A 17,529-nucleotide genomic window follows, 5' to 3' on the forward strand; every position below is an offset into this window, starting at 1 on the left:
AATGCTGGCTCAATACTTTTTTGGTTTGATTAGAAGATCCTGACAAGAAGAAGTAGAGGGCACCTGTGGTCACAGAGGTTTTGTAAACATGCTTGGGGATGTGTGCAATGGTTTAACATGTTCAAGACCATCACACAGTGTATGTAGAAGTAGTTGTGTGTTGGTCATTTGTATGAGGCATTTCTCTCCTCAGAACTGTGTGAGTGTTTGCAAGACTCTCTATTTTCTTGTGAATGTAAAGGGTAGCAAACCTGGACATGCCTTTGATTTGCTCTGGGTGCTGAGCCTTTGTTGAGAACTCAAGTTTTAGTTGTCTGTGAGCGAGAGTGGGAGGAGGCTGTGAATGCTGTGTTGTGGTGTTGAACTGGGGAGGGGAGGACAGAAAGGAGGTCTGGGTGATTCCCAGTCTGTTCACAGCTTCCACATTACTGGAGGTGACCAGCTGCATGTGTCCTGTAGAACACCTGCTAGTGCTGCTGCTGTACAGTGCTGAAACCTTCAGAGAGAGAGGGCCTATGGCTGCTCCAGCTGCCTGAGCTGCCCAGACTCGGTGTCACAGGTAACTGAGGGCTTGCTGAGTGCTGCTAAAATCATGTCACTTCCAGCCTTGTGTGACTTTTTACAGTAAAGGTATTGGAGAGTAGGTTCATTTTGCTTGTGGGATTTTTCTGCTTCCCATAGGTGACTCCTGCTGCCTCCCCTCAATACTACCAAGGGCAGAACTCCTTGGTGGTGCTCAGTTGTGTGTGTGTGCAGTGATCCTTTGTCCTGTGGTGGCCTTGAATTGCGGTGATTATGGAATGAAGAGGGTGGTGTTGGGGTAGAAGCACCTGACTGTCTAGCAGCTAGTTTTTCTTCAGGGTGTGTGCTAAGTGTCTTATTGAGAAAGTCTGTCCATACTGTTCCCACTGCTGTGCAAAGCTTCCCTAGTGCCTGCTGGGAGCAGGGACAGCTGTGTGTGTTTTACTGTGTTTTGAGTCCAGAAGTGCTGTGTGGGTGGTGGAAAAATGGCAGAGATGCACATGTGCTTTTCTAGAACTTGCACTATTAATAACTGTGTACTTAATACTGATCTCACAATTTATACCCCATTATGGATTTATTTACTAAATGCACTTGTGGCAAGAGGCCTCTGACCCCTCATGCTTTTGATATCTTTTTGCAAAGTTAGTAGAAGTAGAGATAAACTGTCATCTGGAGGCACATAGAGGGTGATGGCATAGTATAGCTGAAGCTCTTTCTTAATGGACTTGTGCTCTTTCTGCAGTCAGAACTGGCACATATGAGTGGTGTTGCTGTGCTTTCTTTTGGCATAGTTTTCTAGGTGCTTTTGCCCATACAAATGTCTGAAAATTGATTCTTCCAGGGCCTCCACAAGCTGTGCTGTGAGCTGTCACAGAGCATTTTGCTCATTTGTTCTAGGTGACTTTCTCAGGGTCAAGGTGAGTCGATAGCTGAGCCCTAAATAGAAGTGAGAATACCAGATCCCTGCTTGTTTGGCCCCTGGAAACTGCTATGATAGATTGCTTTTTTGGGTAGTGGAACTCTTGGCATTTTGGGTACATTTAGAAAACTTCCTCCTGTGGCTTGTGGTACTAGCATGTAGATTGTTTTTTCTTTAGGATGAGAAAGGTGGGAGGAGGATGTATGATTGCACTGGGTGAGGTTTTTCAGGGGTTATTTTCCTTCCTCCAATTATTATTTACAATATGAATGGCCCTTCTTCCTAAGAACAATATTATGCTTTCAAAGCCTTATACTCTAGACGTACATTAAAATACCCAATCTAGGAAATCTTCCTCCTTCCTTCCTCTCCAACAATCGCCACATACATCTCTTTCCTTGCCATTAAAGGCTCAGTATTGAACAGTGGTATCAAGGCTTTTATTACAATCTGAAAAGTATGAATTGACAAGATGACGTAGATATCTGTGTAGTGTATTTTCTAGGTTATTCTTAACTTGAGAACAAGATTTGTTCTTTATTAGTTTTCTGTCTTTTGTGCCCTGATATTAACCAGATGAAAATATTAACAAAAACATATAAAAGAAATAATTTAAAAAATAATTTAATAAGCAGAATTGCAGAATATCAGATGTAATTTCATAACTAAATGTGGGGTGGAAATTAAAAGTCTGGAAACCATACTATAGCAAGCACAATGTCTAGCTATGACCTTAACAAGATACTGTCAAAATTAAAGGTGGTGTTCTGAGAGTCTGCACCCAAGGACTCACATCTTTGGGAGAGTTTGAACTCATTAGTGCTTAAAGACTACCTTTCTGGTATATGAAAACATTTTTAGAGCTATTCTATTGTTTTGTATTTTTCTGTCTTCATACAATAAGTTTAGGTGGATAACATTCTCTGTTCTCCCACCATCTATGGTGTGCCCTCCTCCTCTCCCCTGTTATTATTTCACAGCTTTTCTGCACTTCACAATGATACTACTTTTCCAGTAATGGTGTAGCTCTTAGAACTACATTAAAAAATCCCACCAAAAAAACCCAGAAAACAAAAAAACCTCTCTAAAACACCACAAGAATTTGTTTCATTTGTGGATAGAAAGAAGATTGATTAAATGTGTGTGTTTAATGGGAGACTGAAATGTCTCTTAGTGATTTGGGGTTGAATTGGAGTACTGTGATTGATACTGAGTTTTTCTGATGTCTTTGAGTATGTAATAGGGGAGAGAATGTTGCTTTTTATATTAAGGACAGATGTACTTGAAGAAAGTGAAGACTTTGGTTGAAGTTCCTGTTTCTGGGATTTCCCTATAATTGTACATTTAAAGGAGTTGCATGCACTACCCATGTAAAGTCACATGATTTAACATGCAGCTTTATACAGTTTGCTCCCTTTTTCCTCTGCATGGGTTTTATTAACAACAAACAAGCGAACAGATCTTATGCCAAATGCCAGTGGTCGGCAATCCCTCTAAAATCAAATTGTCTTCTTGCAACTCATTGGGAAACATTTGCTATTAGTGAGGCAGGGCTCTTGAGGGAGTAATATTAGCATTCCCAGTAAGCAGTAGAGAAGTATGGAAGTGTATATTGTAACCATCAGGGATTATATTGTTTTCTCTTCTGTGTCTAGGACTGATGTGGCTTTTTTCCAGTTGATATATTAAAGAGGTTTTTTTGACCCAAGATAAAATGAGGGGTCAGTTGTTTAAGTGGTGTAAACACCCAGAGCTACCGAGAAGACAGACACTCCTGGTTTAGCCAAGCAGATAACTGCAATTTTTTTGTTAAGTGTTTATATTGCCCTGTTGGCTCAAATGAGTGTGCTTCAATTTTTTGTTTTCATATGTGAGGATCTGGCACCGCAAATTCAATTTAAATTCTAATGGGAGCATGACTAGAGCTGCATAAATGACATCTGCCTCCACATTAGAGTGGTCATCTATGGCAAAGATTTCAACATGGACTCTCACCTTGAAATGAACATCCTGATGCCTGGCCATGAGTTCATGTTGGGTATTTTTTTTCCCTGTTTCCTCTGGCTGCCAAGTATAGAGTTGTTTATGCCAAAAATAGCTCGTTTTCTCTGGGAGCAATTTTGAACCTTGATCCAAACTGCCCACTTGCTAGTATGTGCTCTTCTAAATTGTGGCTCAGATTGGCTAAATTGTGGCCCAGCTCTGTGTTGATATGGGAAGGATTTGACCTAGGTGTTATGACTCTTTTGGCTGTGGGAGAGGAATCAACTTCATCCTTCTCTTTGGGACACTTAAAGATCAAACGATGAGGCACAACAGGGATAGAGAGGGAGAGTCTGTTGCCCAGGGCTTGTTTTCTTTCTAAGCCAAAAAAGCCTGACAAATTTAACCTAAATGCATCAATAGCTTTGGGTTAGTCAGGTGTTCTTTCACCTTCTTTTGGTGAAAGTTGTTTGCCTGGAGCTTGGAGAGATTATGCAGGTTTTGTACCTCTCTGTAGAGAGTTTCCAAGAGGACAAGCACAAGGGGGATAACAACAATCCTCATCCTTAGCTTCTGACAAGGATACTCCAAGATAATTTTCTTTCTTCAATAGAGGAGAGTCTGAGGTTAACTTTTCCAGGCAAGTAAGGTGACTGGCAAATCTGTACACAGATGTGAAAGGTAATACAAATGTAAATGTATGAGTGTTTCTGTTGCATTTTATTACTGAGAAGTATGTAGTGGAAAATACCAGAGGAGGATTTTTATTTTTTTACAAATACTCTTTATTTCTTTTAGGTAAAAGTAAACCTTTACAAAATTATATGAAACACAGCTGCATTTAATGAACTAATGCAGGCTCTAATTATATGAGACTATATTATCATCTTTAAGTATTTATATATAAATATATCTATTCACACTGTCTTTATATAGTAATAATGATACTCTCAGGAAGTGTTTATACTTTCAGGAATCAATGCCTGATAACAAAGTTCTGTAGTTCGGTCAGGCATACTGACCCATAGCTGAAGACTGAGCTGGGCAGAGCACAGGGACTTCCTGTGCCTGTGTCCTGATCTGATGAACTAGCATGATAAATCATCTTCTTCCACTCCCTGTAAATCACAAGGTATTAATGAAGAGTTATACGGGTACACGTGGTATGTTGGAGGATAATTTATTGCTGATCCTCTCCTTCTCCTGTTGTGGCATTTGAGGAATGGTAGGTCCTCAAATTTTGGATTTGGCTGTTGTCTTCTGTTGAGAATAGGAGCAGATGTTGGTGTCTTGGCTACACACAGTTCAATGAATCGCAGTGAATTCCTTCACCATGCTGAGGGATCTAATTGAACGAGGAGAGCTAATGAGAGGATGGAAGTGTTTGCAGTACCATGGGAAATGAGAGACTTCCCCTGCTGCCATGTTGGTGTAAATTGGCAGATTCCTAATGAAGTTAGTAACCCTCTAATAATTCATACACTAGAGTCTGGCCTACACTGGATCTGTGCACAGGGTGTGCTGTGCCTCTCAGAGGTTATGTAGTTCCTCTTTGCAGAAACAGAGTTTTTAATTGGTTTAATTGGTCTGGACAGTAGATATCTGATTCTACCAGTATGTCTGCTGCTAATGAAATCTGTGGTATGGAGTCGTTACTTATAAGTAGTCTATTTTTAACGGTGCTGCTGTAACAATTTAAATGTTCTGAGCTCTGTGTACCCTGATGGGCTCTTTGTGTATGTTTATTATATGGGAACAGCTGGGTATTTGAGAACACAATTTGTTACCAGGGTTTCTCTAGGTGGTAAAACTATATGGCTGTTCCCCTGACTCTGCTGAAATTTGTTATGAAACCAGACCCTGTTGTATCCTATTCATAAGAAATTGTGAAAAGGGTATGTCATTCTCCTGGCTCAGTAGCCTCAGCCATTGCTTCTCTACATGTTGGCCTGACATTGTGGTTGGAGAGATACCTGAAGCAGATGCTTGCTTGTTGCTCTCTCATCTCTTTGTAGGTTATCTGTCAGATTTGTCAAGAGCAAAGACGTTTAAAACATAATTTCTTGCAGAATGATGAATCCTCTTCTGTCATAGTTGTCCTTTGCTCAGGGCTATTACCTTACTTTTGTTCTCTTTCTGTGGACAACGTGCTTAAATTGCAAGGTTGGAAAGGCACGTTTGTAGATTCTCTTTTTGTCCTGATGCCAGTGCAGGGCACTGTCTCCTTGTGTCAGTTACAGATGTGGAGATAGCAACTGCATGAGAATTACTGCTGTGTAACAAGTTTGACTAAAAATTACAGCTTGTGGTGTGTGATTTATGGGGCATGGGGGCAGTGGCAATGTCCTCTGACCTCTTCCACTGGGAACTCTGTAACCCTGTGTCCTTACTTTACTACCCTGAGAGTTGGTCTTCCTGCTGCCTGCCTGGTGGATGCAGATGCCATCACAGGACTTCTTTCCTGTGCAGAGTGTACAACCATGGGGCCTGAATAGGCATGTAGAGCATCCTGATCCAGGTGGGATGCACGTGTTATGCATTGTCTTGAGTTCAGTAAGCTTCGCATGCTTCACCCTACTGGTGTTTTGTTGCATGCTCGCAGCAAGCACCCAGGAATGTAATGGTTGAAATTACTTTGGCCTTTGACAGGATTTTGGCTGTTTCATTGCTACAGGATTTCTGCTGCTGAGTTCTGTGCTGACACACATCAGCACAGAGGTCCTGACTGAAAGGACGTGTCATTGCTGTCTGAAGGCCCGTATAGGCTAAATTACAAATGGTTATTGTTACACACAAGTTTTGGAATCGGAACAGCAGAAGCTCAGAAGCTGTGAACACTCACTCCCTACTTTTTTTTTTCTTCAATTAATAATCCTCAACACAACAACTGACCCCTTCCCCCATGCCTCTGCAAACTTCTCTAAGTGAACAGAGAAACACAACATGTACAGTGCAGTTGACTTTTTTCTGCCTTGCTCCAAGGCTTATCTGATCATCATGTTCTCAAAGATATTTTAAAAATGCTGGCTGTTATTTAAGGATGATATTAAAGTCCTTGCTTTGGAGAGTTTGGATAAATGTAGAATTTAATTTAATTAACCTTCATCAGTCTTTCTCTCTGCATGAGAAGGTGACCTTTATAAAATGCCATTAACATACCCAAGAGCCTGGTGCTTGCATTTTTCTATGTCTATATATCTATCTATAAAGGCATATTAAAACATGTTTACTTATGTTTTAGGCATTTAAGCACCATTTATTATGAACACTGATGTTATATATACAGACACACATTGAAAAACTGTACCCAGTGGTAGGCTCAGGTTATTCTAAGTGTTATGTAGTTAACCAATTCCCATCAGAAAATGGATCTAGAACTGATGGATTCATCTAGGAATCAGCTTGTAGCAGAGTGCTTAGAAGCATTGCTAGAGGACATGAAAGCTATGGACTAGGTCCTGTATGCGTATACAGTAACAGAAATTCTCTGATCCAAAAAAACATGTAAGCTCAGCAGGCTGAAAAATGTGAGAAGACAGTGGCTCAGAGTGGGACGATGACTGTCCAGGTCACATTGCTTCACTGCATTTCTTCTGAACCCCAGTAGCAAGGATGCTGTCCCCTAGCCTGGCCTGTCTTTCCTTGTTCTTACATTCATCACTCATTCACATGAACAATTTTCCCTGTTTTCTCATGCCAGGGAGTCTGGAAGAGAGACTTCTTAAAAGCTTTCTTCAACTAAGACAAGTGTGAATAAACACAGTTTTTGGAGACTACGAAGTCTACTATGCTTGTTAAGTTCCTCAGATTGAATTTGCCTTTAATATGCTCTTGGGGTTAGATTTCAAATGTATTTAAGTTTCCAGATATGTGAACAGATGCTTAGTAAAATTTTCAAAGCTTTTAACTTGCTTAGGTGCTTTTGAAAATCCCTTTAAATGTCTGTTTGTCTTTAATCTCCTTAATAAATTTGCAAATCCTTAGAGCCTGTTGTTCAGCATTCAAGACTTGAACAGGGTCTGGAGTCTCTGCCTTCTGTCCGTCTTTTTGTAGCTGTATTTATTGCAGCTGGGAGACTTGCATGCTCACTGTAACTTTGTAAATGCAAATAGGTCCCAGTCTTAAATCTGACCCTCAGTGGTGCAGGTGTAGGATGCTCTCTGAATAATTGTTTTAGACACAGAGGGCTTGTGGATTTTGTAATCAACCTCTGTCCTGTTGCAAAGAAGATGTTCTGCTCTCACTTTTTAACAAAATCCCTTCCTTGAACAAAATTTGTATAAAAAAGGAGTTCCTTGACTGTTAAAATATGCTTGCTCAGACTTATAGCACCACACAGCTCACACACAATCATAACCTCACTTTCTCCTGCCAGTGGATGACATATGATAGTAACTAGACATGTATATTAGAGGGAGGGAATTACCTTAGTGTTGGTATCTCTGTTTCTTGCCTCCTGAGTAACTTAACAGTGGAGATGAATGGAAGAGCTAGTGCAAAAATAGTGCACTAATTTATCCTTGAAATGTAACAGGCACACTGAGATTACTCAGAAATGTTCCTCCATGGTTTAGAGCTGGAATTAGTCCTGTTGTGATGATAGCTCAGGGGTAGAGGGAAAGAGCTCTTGAGTTTCAGGCAGAACAAAAGAGTTCATGGATTTTATTCCAATGTGTTTGGTTTGAATAACTTAAAATTAGGCTGCTCATTACCCATCTCCCTTTTAGAACCTGATTTTGAAACCCATTAGCTCCATTAAGCTTTGGAAGAGATTGCCAGAGTAAATATGCAAGAAATACTGCTTGCCAAGCAGTGAGTATAATGAGGTTTGGTGTGATAGCTGGGAACTGGTCCATTGCTTTAAGGAAGCTGCATCTCATGTTAGAAACTGTCTCCAGTGTTTCTTATTGCCAAATAAGTTTTTTGCTGTTGTTGTTCTTTGGTAAATGAGTACAAGAATGATGTCACTAATGATCATGGAGGAAATTTTAGCAAACTTACTGGTTTAATAAATAGGGTAAAGGATTTCAACTTCTAGAATGCAATGTGAATTTCATTTTTAAAGTGAAAATTCTAAGGACTTCAGCATCAAATGGAAGCCAAGTATGAATAAATCTTCTCAAGAAAGCTGATCTGCCAATTAAGCTTTGAGAACCAGTTGCTCTTTTTTCCCAGTGATTGTTTTTACATTTTTTAGAGCTCTGGTTATGTAATAAAATCAGTATTAACCCAATGCAATAAAACCTTGCAAATATTAAAATGATTGCTGGAAAATAACTGTCTCTGAAATTTGTACCACACACTACTTACTTTGTTCCTGACATTTGCTCCATCATGTCTGATGGGTGCTCCTTATAGAAAATGATATTACCCTCACCAGTTAGCAGTAAAAAATAATGTATTCCTTGTCTGGGACATGCACTAGATGATTAAAAGAGACACCTTTGGAGGCTGAATTCAGTGATGCTCTAGCCTTTTTTACTTCTGATGCTTTCTGTGTCTCTCTGAGACATTATCTCATTTCTCCATTTCTATTATTGCCTAGTGTTTTTTATCTGTAGTATCTGACTCTGAGACTTTTTGGGAGTTGGTAGCAGTTTATTTTGAAAGCTCTGGAGAAAAAAGATGAAGGTGTCTGAACCACCTGGAACTTTCTACTGACCCCTACCACCACTGAACTTCACTTTAGGTCCTGAAAGGGACCTGTGTGGGACCACTGTACTTGTTCTTGAATTGTGCAAGGTGGGATAAAATCCTGGCACTGAAAGTGTGCCACTTAGGCTTGTGTTGTCTCAGCAAGGTCTTGGAAGCTCTGCTGCCCTTAACTGTGAAGGCAGGTGACTGTTGTACACTGTGGTGAGGAGCCTGGCTGGAAAAATGTCTTGTCTGATTGCAAGGGGCAGTAAATGCAGGGAGTGAAGGGGTGGGAGAGAGGCTATGAGAATACTGAGCCAACTCAGTCAGAGCTGCTGGTTTTGAGTGGGTATTTGTACCTTAGGGTGATGTGTTTTTTCAGTAAAGTCTCATCTGATTTCTGCATAATATCAGGTAGCTTGTAGCTATTTCTGTTTCTGGGACTTAGATAAGCACATTGCTCTGCATACGCAAAGATATTACTTTATCTGGGAGTTCACTCTTGCATAGAGGAGAACTGTTCAGACTGTTCTGCTCAATGTTTCCTGGTTTTCTATAGCCTTTCTGGTGAAAAAGGGTGACTTTTTTTTATTTGTTTTTTAAATTTTTTACCTTTCTCCCCTCCTCACCTTGGTGGAATGCACTTCCCTTCTACCTTGAATTATTCTGCATAGATGCCTTGACTTCAGAGCATAGTGCCAGGAGTACGACTGGGATACTGCAGGCTGTCACCAGTGTCTCATCTCTGTGACATTGGCACCTTGCTGAAGAGGGAGGTCTTGCTGATTGAGAGCTGCTGTTCTGATTCATCTGCCTTGCCAGTGCAGTGTCCCTCCATCCAGGATCTTTTTCTCAGCTGCCTGCAGCAATAACTCGAGATCTGCCTGCCATCTGGATGGCACTTCCCACAATATAACCTAGTGTTGATTTTTATGTTGGTTTATTGTGTAATGCTGTAAATACATATGGCTGTGTATAACTTCTGCATAACTGCTGCAGCTGTAGCAGTGAGAATAGGGGTTTGTGAGAATGAGCAGACTTTTAGCTCTGCTCCTAATTTGCTCTGTGAGCTAAGGTGCTGGATGCTTGCTTTCTTGGAATGTAATTTTTTTTTTTGGCCTGATTTGAAAACTCTTAAATCAGTGTAATTTTTTTAAGTCTCTTAATACATTTTGAAAAAAAGGGCCCTCTGATAATATTCCACTTACACTACCTATCTTCATGTTGATGAGGAGTCTTTAGATGCAGCTGCATAATATGTTCATGGTGTGCTCAGAAATTCCACATGTGCCCTGCAACACCAGAGAGAGATTTGTGGATCCTAATGCAGCTGCAGATCAGGGCTCTAGCTAAGATGGGAGTGTTTCATCCCAGCAGGGGTGACAGATTTACTGTTGGCAGTGTGATCAGTCACACTGATAGCAGAGGCTCTCCAGAGCTGGCAGAGGGCATGGGTCACTGCATGTTTTACTGCAAGACACACATAAAAGCCAAAATGCTTGTATTGTCATAAAAGCTGTCTGTTGAACTTTCTTGTTTTTCTCTTGTGCTAGGTTACATCCCAGAACACTTGGGAAACATGTGGTTCTTATTAAATGTTTCTCAATAGCTCAACAACAATCCCTAACTGGTGGAGGTCTGCGGTAACAAGCAGAGGTTGCCAAAGCGCTCGTGGCTGACAAAGCCAAAGTGCTGGCAGGCTGGGAGCCAGCTCACCTATCAGAGTCCTCTGCACTGCCAGCCTTGGAAACGTGGAGATGTCATTTGCTCCCCATTATTTTGAGATGTTGCTTTTGTTTCCTCATGTCTTGGTGTCCAGCATGGGAATGGTGTCAGATGTTAGCAGCAACAGGGAAATCACGAGGGTGGAGGAGGTCCATTCGTGCCTGGTTATGCAGCCATGGGATGAGTGTATGATTTTTAGAAGAGAACCGTGTCTGATCCTTCAAGGACACTTGGTTGTCCTTCATTTAATGTGAAACATATGGCTGTAGTTTGAAACTGAGGACAACAATTCAAGCCAGAAACACAGAACCCTGATGGTGGCTGTGATCTCTGGTGGCAAATAAAAAACTTCAGCAGCCCCTTTAAATCTTTCATTGTTGCTGTTTTCAAATAAATTTGTCGTTGGTTGCTATAGCTTTATTGATTATTGGTGATTTGAACACATTCGAATAGAAACTGAACTACTTTAATTTTAGTTTTCACTTTAATTAATTTTCCCGGTGACCTTTTCCCCTCCCCCACCTTTATTAAGTTGAATGCTGCTTTAACCAAAAGGGGGCTGGGAGGAAGATGGATTTATCATATTGTGTCCTGTATGTAACATTATCTAATTTTTAAACAGTCTTTACTAGATGGCTTGTTTTGGTCAGTGAGAGCTTTGACTTGCAAAACATATATTAGCACTAAAAGATGCAGCTAGGCCCTATTTAAAGAAAAGACAGTTTTTGTGGCATTTTTGTTTATAGAACAGGTGTGCTTCTGACTTTCCCACCTTGTTTGTAGCTGTAGAGCAGGAAAGAGAAACAAACTATCCTGATTTTTCTACTCTGTTTTTCAAGTGAACTATTGACATTTGGGGAAAATGCAAATAGGAGCATTCACACTTTGTTACTTAATGAAAGCAGTATTTGACACTGCTATATTTGTAAAGCTTGAGTTAACCTCAGCAGTCAAAGCTGCATTATGTGTGCAACTTTAAAAAGAACCTTCTGTCGCTGAAATTTGGGGGTGGACATTGTTCTCTGGAGTACTTGAAAGGTTACTTGAATGTCTTAAATAGAATATGAAAGAATTAGGTTGTAATAGGATTCCTTTTAAAAAGTCCTCATAAACTTAAAACTAGGTTTCCATTTTAAAAATAACTAGAGGTAATTCATGTTGCTTTAAGGAAATAAGCTAACTGCTTTTTACTGGTTTTATGGTGAAGACCTTGTTTGTTTGTGTTTTGGTACAAGCTTGGAGGGGAAGGAATAACAAATGCCTCTGTCATGGCTTCAGTTCAACAAGATATATGAAATCAACATTAAAAGCCAGTACATCAGTGGCTGTCTCTGGCACACTGTTCTGTTCTCTGAGGAAACGGGTTTCTTCCCACACAGGGAAGATGAATTAGCTATGTGAGGAAATGGGTTTCTAGGATGTTTTTCTGCAGTCAGCAAAGTGAGGTGAGATGATAGCATTCAACTTGTTGTGCTGTATTTAAGGTTTTGAGGTACCTAGAGCTTGAAATACTCAACATCCAAATGAGCTTGCAAGAAGCTGGTTTGTATTTTTCAGGCTCTGTTAAGGTGTGTAGGGGGAAATCAGAATCACACCAAGTAAAATATCTTCAGCAGGGACAAGTATTTCCTTTTAATATAATCAGAGCACTTCACGCACGATGACTGCAGCAGGATGTAATCTTCAAAAGTATCTTTTACTGCTCCTCATCTGTAGGTTTCTTAAAAAATTGTTTGCTGCTTGGATCACAAAATCCTGCCCTTAATTCAGCGGTATAATTCTGAGCTGTTTGAGATGTTGGACCTAATTACAGAAAAATCTCCATTGGAAATATCTTGTTTACACCTTTGCGTAACTGATGATGCTTAGTGAAAATTATATTTCCTTTTTTTCCTGCATATGTTGACTGGAGATTCTTAATCTACCTTTTGGTGTGTTTATTGCTGTCCTGGTTTCAGCTAGGTTAGGGTTAATTTCTTCTCAGTAGCTGTTACAGTGCTGTGTTGTGGACTTGGAATGAGAATGGAGTTGGTAACACACATGGTTGTTTTGATTTTTTGCTAAGTCTTGTTTATCCTAAGTCAAGGACTTTTTTTCCTTTGCATGGGTGAGGAGGTTTGCAAAATAAGCTGGGAGGAGGGAGCACAGCTGGGACAGGTGACCCAAACTGACCAAAGGGATATTCCACACCATAGGATGTCATGCCTAGTGTATAAACTGGAGGATTTTGGCAGAAGGGAGGCTCACCTGAGCTCAGGAAGGGAGGCTGAGCGAGCAGTCTCTCAGAGAACCCTTCTGTTGTGGAGGTTCTGAGGGCTGAAGAACAACGGGAACCAATTGCTACCACAACAGCGCACGGTCGGCAGAATCACACCAAACGAGGCTCCGTGGTTCCTGTCCTTATGGAGAATTGGCCTCTGGAGAGCCAAGGAGCGAGCAGCAGCACCCGCTCACACTTCCATAGCCCCACATGACCAGTGCAAGATCTAACGGAGAGTGGAGTCAGAAAGACTTATCATAGCTTGAATGAAGTCACACTTCCGTGTAGGATGTAGAATCATGGAATGTTGGTCTTGGAAAATGATCTATGATGGACCAAAGCTGCATGGATCTTGTTGCAGAATCAACCTGGCCACTTTGCAAGCTGGCTCAAAGTCTCCTTAGCGTTTGTAGGTATTAGAGAATAGACGTTATCCTTGGTATGTACTCCTATAATTCTGTGTATTCAACAGAAAAATGTCACTTGGTGGCTGTGCTGTGTAATGTGTGCCTCATGCTGTCAGCAGGGCTTGCAGATATATTTATAATGCAAGGGCAATCAGAGGAGTCACCCACACAACTGAAATGTTTTCAAGAGATAAAGGCTATTAAACTGCTTGAAAAGACCAGTTGGGTCTCTAGAGGGTGAAAAGCCAATTTTGACCTTGAAGAAATTTTATTTGCCGATTTAACAAAGGAAGTGCTAGCGGAAGAAAAAGATAAATCTATAATGGAATTACTTTCTGCTCCACAAATTGTGCCCAGTAGCAAGATCCACAGAAGTTGCATGCCCCTTAAAAAGGAAGTGGGAACCAGAGGGTAAAGCATGCTTTCTTCTCTTCCTCAATGGCTGGATTTTGTGGAATCGAGCTCCACACATCCATACTGTTCAGCAATCCCTTGCCTGGCAGTGGAACTATGCCACAATATGTGAGGGTGATTACATCTATGATTGAAGGGGAGGGTGGATACTGTACTGAACAGACTATAACATTTACTGTCTCAGAGTGTTATAGATATACTACTCTAACTTGTAGTACTACAAACTATACCAGTTTCCAGAATTCTTATTCTGGGATAATAATATCAATGGCTATGAACTGGAAAGCTTTTTCAGTAAAATGTTATTTTGCTGTAGTTGGACTGATTCCATCAGTGCAAAATGACTACCTTGTTTAAACATGGCTTATTTTTTTATCTGAAGGAAAATACTGCAGTTTATTTGATCTAAGATAGTATCTTTATTTAAACATATTGATGCTTTTCTGAAAGGGCTGTTTCTCATACCCATTGCAATCCTTTTGCTTCATTCCTGTGATGGTTCTTATTGAAGAGAAAAGACTCCATGTGCCTTTACTGGCACAGTGGGTAGATGGGTGCACCTAATAGGGTAATGTAGGTGTTTTTCTTTTTTTCAGGAAATATCCTTTTAACTCGATAAATTGGCCAAAACAATGCCTGCTTTTGTATTAATTTCCTGATAGATGCCGCTAGCCAATGTAAATATAATTCTGTTTAGCAAGTGAGAGATGACAGGAGCTTGATGGATTTGTTTGATGTTCTCTCTCTGCTTTGATTTCTAAACTGGAGTTGTTGACATGAGGGTAGAGCTGAGGCATGTGAAGTGTCTCCAGCTGGTGACTTGGGGTGTGTGTAAGAGGATTGTTATTCTGACAAAGCCTCTGAAAAGGAAAATACTCTGAAGCAGTGCATTATGATTTTTATATTGTCTTGTAGATGCTTACTTAGAGAAGTTGCTTGCTTACAGAAGTTGTCCTCAAGTTTGATCATCTGCTAACTTCATTCCCATTTCAAAACTGGCTGCTGTGTTCTCTGTATAAGTTCACATGTAATTATGGCCAGCTGGAGTTGCTGAGAGGCTCCTGGGTATGGAGATGAAGAATGTCCTACACTGCTTGGCTAGTCCAGATTATGAAGTGGGGTGGCTTTTGAGTACCATGGCAAAGGCATTACTGGTTAAGTAGATTCCTTCAATTTGAATTCTCTTGCAGGCAGGAGCAAAGGGATGAGAGCTGTAATTAGAATCACTTCCTCTCCCTTGCAGCATGCTGCCTTGAGCCATAGCTCTGTAGCACAGGATTTATGCCTTTCGTGTCTGTTGCTCTCACAGAGGGGGTTAGGATGTGTGGCATGAACCACTGCACAAGTCTTGTGAAGTTGTTTTTGAGCTATGAGAGCACAGGATAAGAAGAGCTGTCCTGAGCTGCGAGACCAGCTTCCTAGTGTGTTCCATCAGCATGATAAAAAAGTGGCAGTGGGCTTCAGTCGCCTATTCTTTCACTGCTTGCTGCTTCTTCTCAAAAAGGTACCAGCCTTGGCTCCCTTCAGGTAGCCTCCATGAGGGGATAAAAGCAGGGCTTTCTCTGTTTGTTTTGCTGTGTACTTTTCCTACTTGCCTACCCTGTCTCCCTTGTTGGTTGGTGTTTTCTTCTCTATTGAACCTTTAGACTGTTCGTTTATTTTATCTTAATGGGTCAGAAGGAATTTTTTTTTGCTCTTTCTTGTATGTGCCTCTGTTTCCATGTATTGGTATATATTCAAATCCAGTAATTCAGGAGGCAGTCAGAGAAATGAGTCTGGGATGTTTTTGTGAGACTATTTCTTAGAGTACCCAAGAGAGCTCTTATCACAGGTATGAATAGGGCATACCTTGTTTGCTGCATTAACATTGTTTTGCTGTAACTGTTCATGTATGTGCATTCAAGTAATGAAATCCGGGAAAACATTATCACTTCTCCTCAGGTCAGGGAGAATAAGGGAAAAATCTCTGTCTGTAGCTAAAGTCCTTCTTGACCTCACATGGTGAGAAATGACTGGACACACTCCACTTGAAAGGAGAGATGTTACTGGAGTCATACTAATGAATTGAGATGTACGAGTTCAGTTCTTCTGTCATAAATTTCTGTGATCGTGAGTAAGGTTCCTCGTCTCCTAAAAACCTATAAATGAGGTAAACAGTTTTTTTCCTCCCGACCTCATCTGTTTAAATTGTGATGTCTTTGAGGCAGGAACAATACACATTGTGCAAATGCGCAGGAGGTGAAAGGGCCCAAGCTATCCTGTCCTGTCTTCTGCCTTTTGCTAACTCTTTTGTGGTAAGTACAGCAGCTTGGATGTGGGAGAGACTGGAAGAAGCAGCCAGGTGAAATGACATTTTTGAGGTCTGTGAAGATGTACTTATATAGAGGGGCATAGCAGAATGTATTTAAATATTTAGATTTTGAGAGATTTTAGAAGGTGTAGGAAAACATTTCTTTTCCCTTGTGAATTCAAGCTATGCCTTTGTTCACATGATTTTGAAAAGTAAGAGAAATATAAACATTATAAAGGCAGAAAGGAGAGCTGAGGGGTACGTGGAGGAGGCAGGGAGGATGCCAGGCTTTACTTCGGGGAAAATAAGGAGAGGAGTGTGTTTTTTGTGTCTGCTTTTACTGAAGGCACTCCATGTGGATTGGTGTTAGCAAAGGCTTTACGCTGCGTGCGTCACTGCTTTGTAAATGCTGGCAAGTAACACTTACAGGCTGCTGGACTCTGTACAGAGTGCTGATCTATAGATAGTTTTTCTTTTCTGTAAAGGACACCTCCAATGCTAGCTGTATTTGAAGGCATAGAAAATAAATTTGAAAGGCTACACACAGCAGCTGTCGTAATTTACTGTAATATCCTGCTGTTTAGGATAACTAATGAGTGCGTCAGTTCCTTGGATATGTTGAGCCAGATCATTAATCAGTATCAACTGCCCTTGCTGCATGGAACTGGGGGACTTCCACATTAGTTGATGTGCATCACCTACATTGGGGAATTAATGTCTGGAAAGGAGGTGGTGTGAAACTGCTGGCTGGGTTTGTGTTCATTGGAGATGAAATCCTGTACCTGGCTTAGTGTTGGGAATATTACAGTATTGGCATATCATGGAAAGCATGGACCAGTTACAAGAAAAAAGCTTGTATTTCTAAGTTTGGGTGTTGTTTTTTAAGCCACTCTCTGCTCTGCAGAACATGAGCAACTTGGATCATTTAATACTTCACAACCTGTCCTGTAATGAGAAATTATTTCCAGACAGGTCCAGAATTTGCTTGACTTCCTGTGGCTGACTTTCGGCTTTTGTTCCCATCCAGCTGTGAGGTATCATCCTTCTGCTTTATCCTCCCATGAACTGCCTAATGTTAAAGCAGATCAGAAATGAGAGGATGTTATCTTCATTGCAGGAGTTTACTTATATCTTAAGTGATACAAGGTTTTGATACAGCCACAGCATATTTCTTTAGTGTAGTCTCAGTGTAAATAGCAACAGCAGCATTTCTTGTAGTTGCAAATTAAATCTATGTTTCAGTAGAGTAGTGCATTCTAGTGTAGTAATGGATGGGCATCAGCCAAGCATTGGGTGCAACACTAGCTGTACAAAGGAAATACCAACATGCATCTATGAAGTATAAACTAGAGAGTAGTTTTAGACTGTGCCA

At 40.7% G+C, this 17,529-nt stretch overlaps 1 protein-coding gene across 10 annotated transcripts in view; it reads left to right on the forward strand.

The window, feature by feature from the left end:
* TSPAN4 (tetraspanin 4) overlaps nt 1-17,529 on the forward strand; it is a 412,669-nt gene that overhangs the window by 40,088 nt on the left and 355,052 nt on the right. Inside the window, exon 1 of one of the 10 annotated variants that reach the window (XM_068193874.1) lies at nt 13,380-13,485. The exons of the other annotated variants lie outside the window; for them this stretch is intronic. The gene's annotated coding sequence lies outside the window, so the exon portion shown is untranslated. Of the gene's footprint in view, nt 1-13,379; nt 13,486-17,529 lie in introns of those variants that run through there. 10 annotated transcript variants of the gene reach the window in all.

This window comes from Anomalospiza imberbis, chromosome 6 (genome assembly GCF_031753505.1).
Source record: "Anomalospiza imberbis isolate Cuckoo-Finch-1a 21T00152 chromosome 6, ASM3175350v1, whole genome shotgun sequence".
NCBI lineage: Eukaryota > Metazoa > Chordata > Aves > Passeriformes > Viduidae > Anomalospiza > Anomalospiza imberbis.